Raw genomic sequence first — 12040 nt, forward strand, 5'->3', positions numbered from 1 at the left:
AACTGAACAACACATATACACATCCCTCCTGCCGAGGATTTCACAGAGCCTAACATTTTTGCAGCTTCTGACTACATTTGGCACAGCAACCACAAATACAACGACTGGAGGAAGTAAAGAGAGGAAAAAATTTTCCAACCACTCCGCTTCAAAAACAGTTCAGATGTAGACAGGAGGAAAGAAAACAACTCTGACAGAGGGGAACTTGTGGAGAAAGTACTTCAGAAGGCATTAAAGCAGTATTATAAAGCAGCATGTTCTTATTTAATTTGGAAACAGGTTCACTGCTCATTCCACCCTTCCCTGTAACCAATGCATTAAGGTTTCAGTGGCTAAGACTGAAACGTCGCTCATATTTCTCATGTTTCCACCACTGTGATGCTTGTTTCAGCTCAGTAGTATTCAAAGCCACCTGTCAGTTGACAACACAGTTGAAAACAAGTAACGGCATCTACACAAGTACAAAGCAAGTTATCAGTACCACCTGTATGCAACGCTGTGACTGGAATTCATCTTTTTCGAAATCAACTCCAAAACGCCTCGGAGAGGCAAGTTATAGCAAGCACAGCAATTGCTGCATAGACAGAATTCAGTTCTCCAGCAGCATGCCAAGGATACTAGTGAGCTGAGAAGCATTTAGATGTGTTTGGAGGGGGGGGGGGGGGGGGGGGGGGGGTCCTGAGCATTCGAGCAAGGCATGACATAGTCCTCCTTGTTTAAATCTCATCATACCTCAGGGTTGGCCTCATCGTGACAAAGTGGACCCACAGGTTGGCCATTAAAGAGTACTGCCCTGACAGGGCTGAATGGGAAACAGAGGTTGTGGGTTGTTTCAATGGCCATTTTTAAGTTCTGAGGAGTTACTGATGCTATTTATGCCATCAGACTAATCCTGCTTTTCTTGTCACCTTCATTTCTTTCAACATGCAGTTGGACGGAGCCAGAAAAAAAAAGATAGAAAATTGATTATCATATTAATCTGACACTTTACATAGTATAAAGTCATGCCACAAACGTAAGTTAAGTAAATTGGCTCAGCAATAACATGGAACGTTCAAACCTCAGTCACTGACACTGTCAGTTATTACTGATGATGTTGGTCATTGTTGACAGTAGATGACACCTTTATATCAGCTCATCTCTGTGCTCATCTCCTCACTCTGCTTGTTCTCTGAACTAACAGAATCAGATGCATGTTAAAAAAACCCTCCTTCATGCCTCCCGTTTTAGACATAATTGTTCTGTCAATTTTCTGGCATGGGATCATGTGTGAACACAAACTGGAGTCAAAATTCAGGGAAAGCTGATCTGGCAGTTTTCCAGGGCCAAACCTAGACTCAAGTGTAAACAAAGCCTTAACATTGTCAGATATGAGGAGTATCTGTCCTGTGACTTGCTTGTGGCAAATTGAGTCAGTAGAAAGCTGGTGGACCACCGATAAGCCATTGCCGAAGCATCATATGTAACTACATCAACTGTCCACAAAACATGCTGTACATGAATAACAGCTCTGATGGACACTCTGTAGGACCTGTTCACTTGCTATTACACATCTTCCAGTGAACCCATTAAATGTCACATCATGCCTTTCAGGGACTTTCATACTGTGTGTGAACACGCTTGTCCAGGAAATGTTCCAGCACCGGGGTGCAAGTGTAAAAGGGAAAATTGTGCGGCATTGCCGTTGTAGTTAATCGGTAACGTGCAGTGTCTGAAAGGTGCCAAGGTCTTCCTCAGGTATCCATGTCTGTGTGCATTGTTGAAAGGGCAAAGGCCTCACCTTCATTATTACTAATCGTCATAGAGCAATCACCATAGATCGTGTCAATCCTTTAATGTGCTTACCTTTTTTATCTTCAGAGCCACAGTAAACTCACTGACAATCCATGAAACCACTACGACAGCCCAGTACATCTAATCTCTTAATCTGACCTCGGCTTCTGTGGACAGGCATGCAATGCAAACCCACATCCTACACCACTTCAAGCATTCACGCAAACAATGTTTCTCAAAGTGGACTCTGAGGCTAATCACAGAGCATAACATTTTTAGCTGCTGGGCTAATACAGAGGATCACGTCCTTAAAGGATTAGGATATAAAGATTTTATTGTTCATGGAAGTACTGTAGTTTGAATACATAACCATGGGAATAAATCAGTATGTGAAAAGTAGATCTGATAATCCTCATTAATGGGCTGCAAACTAAGTGCTCATAAGTAACAGGTACCACAGGAGAGTATCAATGTCTCTGAAGCCCTCCGAACGGATAGCATCTCCACAGAACATTGCAACCTGGTTTAGTTCATGCGACTAATCTGGTTTATTTTTGGCAAAATTAGACTATATTCTGGATAAATTTTAGACAAGCAATTCCTAACCACTGCACCACAGCATACTGCATAGTTTTATTTTTAAAGAGTAAAAATTATAAATCGGTTTTAAATTCAAAATTCACTGTGGATTTTATCCAATGGTCCTCTAGCAAACGTAGTCCTAGGAGTCCAAGGACATAAAAAGACCATAGCAGTAAATAACACTTTCAATATCTACAATTCTTTAAAGCATTTAACACATATGGCTAAATATGGTCACCATATGGGATATCACAGTATTACAAAAATAAAATCTGCAATGGTTTACAAGCACAAACACATTAATGCTCATGTCAGATGGAAAATACATCTTAAAAACACATTTTATATAAAAAAAAAAAAAAAAAAAAAAAAGGCTTCATGAAATATTCACACCTCTGTTTTGATTATCTTTGCGCTGTTTCCTTGTAAAAGATATTATATGAGGGTGTCACTGATGAATACTTCAATAAGATCTGGGAACTAAGATAAAAAAAAAAAAAAAAAAAATTCTGGCCACTTCAGTGGTATGTTTGTGATGACTTTGCAGCCAAGTTTCAGCATTCTGGCAAAGTGAAGCAAGTGTTTGGCCAAAGTGTCATTGCACTTGATGAAGCTTGTGATTCCACTGACCTTAACAAGTGTTCCTGGAAGTACATAAAATGAAGCTACTACATCAAAGCTTCGTATTTAACCTTGGGCAGAAAGTTTGTTCAACATCAGTACTTCCAGCACCAATTCAATCACCAAAGTTAAACTGTATTCCAAATTATTTCAAAAAGTTGAGTTCTGTTCAAATCTGACTGCTCTCCAAATCAAAGTTCCAGTTTCATTTAGAAAACTCCAGGTGCTTATATTCGTTGCTTGTCCTCACAAAGCATTCTTATTTCAGCCTCACAGGCACCGACATGGTGGTAACTGTCAGCAGATTATAAGATTCTGTCTTTCCATCCATATTTTACAGATCTCTACCTATGCCCATTAACTCCTTCACTAAATATGTTTTCTCTATCAGATAAATCCAGGAGATGACGTGAACTCTAAAAACGTGGCTTCATTGTCTTTTTTATCGCCACATATTTTGTTGTTGTTTTATAGTAGTTTTTTAGTCTTTTTAAAAAGGGTGGACAAGCCATCTTTGAGTACTTCTATTGATAAGAAGATATTTAATACACCCTCTTTTGAGAAGGCAATCTGCAGATGTTAATGTCATTCAGCGTTCTTTATCAAGTGAGTGAATACTTTTACAAGCTTACTGAATGGGATATAATTAAGCCAGTGTTTACTCCATATGTTGAAAATACTCAGATACAAAGTGACCTACAAACAACACACTTAAACCTAGTTCCAAAAACAAATCCACACAGTATACAGTGCAGTGCCCTTCCGTGGCATCTTTTTAGGAACAACACACCTTCGTGACAGCACGCAAAGGTATGTGTTTCTCAGAAACTGGAAGTAATGGCAGCTTGATTATTCACAGGTGGTTTCTTCATCTATTCCCTTGACATTACTCATTCCACTCCAAGTGCTTGTCTGTTAAACCTTCTTCACCTGTATTCTGACTAATCGTTGATTGGGAATATGAGAGGCGTACTCTCTACTGGGGAAACACATTTTAACACCGTATGACTAAAATGAGGTTTGGTTCCATAGCAGTGGGTGATGGTACTAATGATTCACCTTGATTACTCATCAGACGACCAGTGATTCTTGAGTAGCAGAATTATGCCGCAGAGAGTTTCATACATTTACCAACAAAGATAACTTCTTCGTTCCCATCTCGTCCATGAGAGCTTTACTCATTAATACTTTAAATATCTCATTGTTACTCTCAGACATGTCACCAGTCTTAAATTAAAAATGACTGAGTGGGGGAAAAACCAGGACATCTATTTTTGCCTGTCTGAAAAAGGCTTGCAATGTTCAAATAAGGAACCTACGAGGAGCAACACAGTGACACAATTTGGGACACAATTTCACAATACACCATACAATTGAATAGCTCTGCAGCCCTCACTGACAATTACTGACCTCTGACCACTTCACTTTCTTTAGCAAACAAGAAAACAGTGACTCTGAATACGCTTCTGCAGCCTAATCTTTTTTTGGACGCTGTGATAGAGACCTGCGGAGAGTGTTTTAACGACATTAAGTAAACTCGTCCACGTAATGCGCTTTAAAAGAACAATCCTACGGCCATGCAATCAAAGTTACATTAACTGTTTACTACCATTTGTATAAGGCACAAAAAGCATAATCTATCACCATGTTGAGACGACCAGTATGAATTTTTACATGGGAATGCACAGGAAGTCTTCGGTCAGTTATTAAAAAAAGAATTAAGCATATTTAAGACCGCAAAGAAGATGTCTGAAAAAGTAATCACGGGAGTTCATTTTTACGTTAATCCAAAAAAATACCTGCCCTATTCTTACTGTATTCCAATATGCAGCTTAATAAATAGACCTACTCAGTGAATTGACTAGTCAGCTAATGTGGTTAACTTTTTCTGAATGGCAGTTTGTCGCAGTGCTCAAGTGTCACCCCAACATTACAATCACTTTCAAAATTAAAGATAAGATCTCTATAGCCAAACAATCATTCCTATCAAAATAGCTTTTGAGTCTACGAGTCATCTAACCAACCAGTTTTGCTTGAAAATGACAGCAGAATTCACGCTGTATCTGTCCAATCAATGTGTCTACATAACGCACTCCAGCCATGCAAAAGCACACAAGTCTATCATTCAATCGCATAAACACATTGATCACATACACAAAGATATATCATACAAATCAGGGAGAATGAGGAGAGTATACCAGATTCCATCTGGTCTGTTTCAAAGGAGTCTGCTGCACATTTCTACAAGATTCACAGTGCTGTTCACTAAAATGCTCATTTTGTTGTCTCTATTGCTGAAGCAAAATAACACAGATTCTTTTGTGCAAAACATGATGTGAACATGTCGGATGATCTAGCTGAAAATCTGTTCACCTGCAAGGTGTCGTTAAAGCTGGCAACTGCTCACACGTGCTATAATGTAAAGGTCAAACTGAAAACTTCAAGAATTCTCTTTCTGGTTGGCAGCTAGTAAGTTATCTTTGGAAACAACACGAGAAACAATATTTGGGAAATGACAGTCTGATAGAGTTATTTTGCATGTATGCACAGATGTCAGCCCTTGACAGTAAATGTACAGGAGGCACCCCGGAACACTGAAACAACACTATACACTTTCACCATTCACAGGACAGCAGAGTTAAAACTCATAAAACTGATTGAGGTATCATAACTGAAACTGGGAGCAGTTCAGATGTTATTTTGTTACTCATTAACAAAGTGCAAATACTATACTTATGAACAGATCTGACATCATGTGGGAACATTTTACATTAATGTAAAAGCGCCACTTCTCTATTACGATAGAAAACATAAAAATATTCAGGACTGCCAAATATTTTTTAACGATATTTTACGCAGGACGAGAAGTGAAGCAAGATGTCTGTAGAGGACTGCAGCTCTATTTTTTTTTTTTTAAAACGCCATCAGTGATGTAAATATTTGTGGGAAAACGGGGAGGTTACCACAGTGCCCTTCACTATAATTTTTGGACTAACTTTGTCGGCGCAATCACAAGAATGTCATGCTCCCACTGTAAATGAGAACTAGTAGGTGAAAATAGTATGCTGTGTGAAAACAAAAAAAAACAGTCTCAGTAAAGAGTGTGCCAAGGGAAAAAAAACAAACAAAAAAAACACACATACACTGATGTGAGCTCATGAGACAACAACATGCAACTCCCCTTAACAGACTCTGACACACACACATACTTTTGATTTTAACATTCTACACTGAATAACTGACCTATCCGTCCTTATAACGTGCTAGTTATGAAATTAGGAAATCAAAACATTAGCCAAAACACCTATGGTTCGGAGTTGTGAGGGTGTGATAGACGGATTGTAAACACAGCTGTGTTTTGCCTTTTCTGAGATTTGCTGAAAGCCGGGTGATATGTGCCTAGCGCTCTCTCTCTGTTTTGGATTGCTACACAAGCAGTCACTCCAAGTGTGCTGACAGAATGCTCTACACTCATGACAAACTGGCTAATCATCCATCCTCTACATATCCTTTATGCCAGAAATTCAGTTCAAAAGCAGGTCAGAGAAAACCTGTCAAAAAGGCATCTCCAGTGGGCATGTCTCCTCTTGATTCAGCCTCAAGGAGCCTGGCAAAAAAAAAAAACCCTCCATTTGGACACACACTCTTATTTCACCCAGCAGATACCAGTAGTGGAAGCAGCGCAGCCTAAATTACTCAGCTGCATGACATGGACAGCTTACCTGTCAATGTACATTTAAAGTCCAGTTATAAAAACACATCACTCTGCCCATGTCATATTGACACCGTCCTTATTATAAACTGAGTCACTCAGCTCATTAATTATTTACTGTTTTGTATACATCCATGCATATCCAATTTGTCAGTGTTTAATTAGTGCAATAACCACAACAAAAACCATTTAAGAACTGAATGCTCCATCTACGACTGTAAATAGAATAGAACAATTCACTAACTGAAGTTTAAATCAGCGTGCTAAGTGTTTCTTGCATTTATACCAAGATATAATCAATGTACATTCCAGGGGTGCAAATTAGAGTGCCTATTCTAAGACAGCGACCCAAGGCTTGGGACACTAGCAGCTTACCCCTTTGATAACTGTGATTTGAAGGGGAGGCATAACCACTGGAGTTCATTGTGGGTTACACGCTGAAATGAGTACCGAGAAAGGCCTTCCTGTTATCAAACACAGAACATCTTGTCAGCAGTCACTGTTGCTATACTGCAGTCTCACACAAGCTGCTTCCTTCATCTGGGTCAGTGAGCTCTGGCTACATCTTCAGTCTCACTCAAATGTGCTTGGTCAGGCACTGTGTTTGCCAATCTTGACGGGGGCAGGTGCGGTAATTCCCAGCTAGGCACCTGCCACCTCCCCTCATCCCATTCCCATCTCTAAATTGTGGTCATGGCTCAGGTGTGTGTCAGTGTTTGCCAGTGCCCTAACCCACAAGCTGTATTCCCCTACCAGCTGACTCCCTGAATTTACCCGATAAACGGTTCAAAATAAAGTAAATTAAAAATGTAAACCAATCAGTCAATGTAATATCCGAGTTCCAATGATACAATCAAACATGTTGCCGAATGATTCACCTTAAACTATGAGGCATTTCTTTCAGTAAAGAACAAAGCAAGAATAAGTTGTGAAAGTTTTAAGGATAAACATCCTCACGCACACATTACAAGGCAAATATCTTAAGGTCACGGGGTCTCAGAATGAACCTGATCCCAAGATAAGTGCAGAACACAGGGGAGGTTGACACAGTGTGATTTAAGTGCACTTTGAAACAGCAATTTATGGCACATGACGGCCTAAAATCATGCAGAGACCTGTTTGTGATTGTCCACATTCTCGTATGGTAAATCTTGCAGACTCACAAACCCACCATGAGAGGATTTTAGACGATGACGTCACCCAAATGGAGCAAGAGGCATGAGAAATGACTGATTTACAATCTCCTTGTATCTGTAAACCGCAACATACGTACAGGGATACCCTTCAGCTGGAGAGAAAAAACACCTGGCGGTTCATCACTTAACCTTAATCGTTAGGAAAATGATCACAAATCATCAGATCTTACAGTCAAAAAATTCGTGCATCGAAATAATGCTCCGTCATGACTTGCGACTGTCACTCAGCAGATTAAACAGTGTTGTGTAAATTCGCACATTATGCCCGAGCAAATTAAGGGTTTGGAACCCTCCTCGTTGCAAACGAAGAACGCTGCGAAATGATAAGCCTCTAAATTATCTTTCATGAAAAGGTAAATTGCATTATCGAAATACAACATCCTGGGGATAACAAGCTTAGCTACTGTAAGCTCTATATCACCCATACCTTCAGAAGCACGGGATCTGCGGGGTTTTTACAACGTCATGGCACAATACAATATTTCCGTCAGTCTAAAATTAACATTATGTTTAGCCAGGTACAATTTCGAGGAGAAATGGCGGTGGCATCTTTATATGCTGGCAATAAAACTTGCAATATATTGTGACCTCAAAACAGCAAACAAAACGTTTGCAGCTTAAGTAATAATCTAAGAATAGTTGCCATTGCCATTTATTTAAAGCAGCTACAACTTGATAGCATAGGATGGTTTAACATATCTAATATAGACTTCACTGTTTTCCCCCTCGCCGTAATAGATGATTGGAAACCTTACCGTCATAAACTGCTCCAGGGGTGTCCAGGTTTTGGAAAATTTGACTTCGTTAAAGACGAAAATACTAGGTGACAGACTGGAAGTCCCAGTTCAGTTCACCCGCAGCGAACCCCGACGAAACCTCATCATTATCTCTCCAAGCCTCTACATACATTCAACAGCAGGGCCTCCTGGCTCCAATGTCTCGACACAGCGACAAATAATCCGCAAACAGGGCACAAACACCATTAGCTAAGCCGTACTGAGCAGTCATCCAAATAAAACGAGGCTTTCACAATCCACTAGATTTGACAATGCAACGATAGGGGCGTCCTGGATGAAGCAAAAACTGCATTCCCGACTTAGTGCGTCTCTCCGGGATCACTGACTACTCCAGCTGTCTCCGTTCGACCACGTTTGCGCTCTAGCCGCAGTAGGAGCAGCAGAATAGAAACGCAACATGGCGCAATCTCCGCAGCGCCACCAGCGCACTGGGGTGGAGTCACAGGGTGTGGAGGCGGGGTATTCACTTCTGAACCAATATCACGAATGCACAGCACCTTTATCAGCTCAGGCAAGAGGTATTTTTGTTACCAGACTCATTGCGTTAACCTCATAGACTGACTGCGAACACGGGATTAAGTGCGTTTTGCTGCTGAGCTGGCCGTTCTCTTCATGATCCATTTGTAATAATTTCAAGATTGGAAATGTATTAGAAAAAAAGCCACTGCCAATTAGAAATCGCCCAACGATTTGATACAGAGTCTACCAGATTCTCGACGTAATTCAATAAGATACTTGTGGCCATTAATTCAAAAGTTGGATGCGTCAATTATTGGTGACAGTGATCACCCCACTCCCGATTTGCAGATCCTTTCGTTTGAGAGCGGCTGATCTAATTGCCTTGGGACCTGTTCTGCCTGACTGTTGTTGATTTCAAAATAATTCACGATCAGATCAAATCATATAAAATAACGTCATACACAAAGTGGACAATGGGCCGCCAGGTGTGCGTGGAGAAGAGCGGCATCTTGTGGTTTTTTAAAGAAAACGCATTTAGCATTTGAACCACTTCGGACGAACACTAAACCTAGGTAATTTAGCCATTTGGTTTTATACAATCTGTTTCAACGGAGGATAGTGAGCTTTAAAATGCTTTTAAAATTAGTTTAAAAATAAATTTAAAATATCTGTCCTCAGAACACTCGTGTTCACAACGAAATAGCCTACAAATTAATGTATTAAGCATGATCAAACACCGAAACAAAGTTTCCACTGAAAGATTATATATCATAAACATTTTAAGGTCCTTCAGGGATTTAGACTGAAGCTTTGGTCAGATCATATATTTTACCTTTTTGTTATGTGTGTCAGGACGTTGTCATGCTACTCGACTTCTATTGTAGTTTTATCCGTATAATCGCAGCTGCAAGCAAAATTTCCTTGTGGAAATTTCATTCTGTTGCGATATTTACTTGCCTCGCCTTCTGAAAAGTGTCGCATACTCTTTCCAGAACATACCTGTAATATGTTAGAGACAACCATACTTCATGGCATGGTTTTCTCCGATGTTATGTTTTGCATTTTGTGGATCATAAATTGCAATTTCAGACCACAAACATTACTGCATACATCAGACGTCAAAATGCCACTGAACCACGCAGTCTGGAGTTGTATACAGGCTTAGCCACACAAGCCTCCTCATTTTAAAATTTTTACTTAATTCGATTAAAACGTGCTCAAGTACACACGCGCACACACACCAATGTTTTTACTCTTCGAAGTGGTGGCGTGGGATGTGTAAACAACCTGGGAGAAAACAGTCTCTTCGTTTTAATTTCCTGTCTGTAAGGCAAATTGAATATCTGGAAAAGGACTTGTCATACACACAGAGACCATAGTAACAGTACTTATATTCAGTCTCCAGCTGTGTTAAAAGCTATGATCACAGCTGGATTACTTCAGCCTTGGTTCTCATTGCTACACGTTAGTAATGTGGTAAAATACTATATACATATATATATGTGTGTGTGTGTGTGTGTGTGTGTGCGTGTGTATATAATATTTTTTCTTTCTGTTGTTGTTCTGAAATCATCATTTACAGCACCTTCCACTACTGTATGCCCATCTGAAAAATGCAAACCTGTCCAAACGCTAAATTATAAACACTTCAGAGACTAAAGAGATGAAGTAGTGTAGTGACTAACCATGCAAACAGAAAAAGAGTACTCCAGAGCACTGTCAGCAAGAAGTTTAAATTTGTAAACACAGAACCTGAATGATCTGTATGTAATACGTGGTTCGTTCAGTACGGCCCGACAGTCTTATCTGCCGCTCCCGTGCCTCAGCTGCCTTTCGTGAACAGCACCACTGGTCTAGACAAGCCTTTCCTCTTCCTTACTCTTACTTGTAATTGGTTTCGCAGCCATCTCTCCTAAATCAGACGCCAAACAAGACGGCTGATTAACACGCCTTAAAAAGCATATTTTGGTGACAGAGGGACCAAAACCATTTGAAGGCCTTTGGTTTTGCCAAGCTGGGTTTTGCACTTTCAGCACACATTTTCAGACCTCATGTATTATTAACTAATGAGGAGACATTGCTCAAAACAGCCAAACATAGAAGAAAACACAAAAAAATCCATGTACAGGTACAAGACTGTCACATTAGTGGAAAGTGCTCATTATCTCAACATTGTCACTGACACAACAGAAAGCTGCTTAGCCCAAAAACGGTGTAAATTTTGGATTACAGTATTAATTATTTGGTTCTATTTATGGAATACCTATGAGGAAATAAACTGAACATGCATCCACATATTGGACATTGTATATTATAGGGCTCTGAATAAATTATGGGAAAAATCTTATTTAAATCAGTATGATGAGGGTTGTATATATACGCCTGGCAGCCCAAGAGCACTCTCAGTGCTGTTAGGTATGCTGCTCCATAGACTGAAAACACAGCACAACTTTCTGCAAAAATTTTGCTGCTGGTCAAACTTGACATAATAATGAGAGAAGAGTCTCAAAGTAAACTCTTATTCACATCTCTCTTACACGCTTATGCAGCTGTGGGATATTTCTCTGGTGTTCTTTACAGAACTTTGCACACCATTTTACACGTTACAGAATATGGCATTCCAGCGGACAAAAGTTATTGGTCCAGTCCTCATTAAAATCTCATTCAGTAAATGGTACATATTAGTCTTGTACTCTTAGCCAAAGTGTGCATGCACACACTTATCAATTTTGTTTCAAGAACAGTTACACAACTGACAAATCATAACCAGCTTAGGGGTGAAAATCATTTATGTAAAGAGCTACAAAACTAATCATACCAGGTCTAGACATTTCTGAGGGCTTTTTGCATATTTTTTCTGTGTTTTTTTTTTCTAACATATGAAGATTGGCTAAAGTTTG

At 39.8% G+C, this 12040-nt stretch overlaps 1 protein-coding gene across 1 annotated transcript in view; it reads right to left on the bottom strand.

The window, feature by feature from the left end:
• The window catches only part of ptpn4a (protein tyrosine phosphatase non-receptor type 4a), a 45324-nt gene extending 36317 nt beyond the window's left edge, over positions 1 to 9007 (bottom strand). Inside the window, exon 1 of the mRNA XM_030785907.1 lies at positions 8640 to 9007. The gene's annotated coding sequence lies outside the window, so the exon portion shown is untranslated. The remainder of the gene's footprint in view (positions 1 to 8639) is intronic.
• Positions 9008 to 12040: the final 3033 nt, after the last annotated feature.

The sequence above is a fragment of the Chanos chanos genome, chromosome 10 (assembly GCF_902362185.1).
Source record: "Chanos chanos chromosome 10, fChaCha1.1, whole genome shotgun sequence".
NCBI lineage: Eukaryota > Metazoa > Chordata > Actinopteri > Gonorynchiformes > Chanidae > Chanos > Chanos chanos.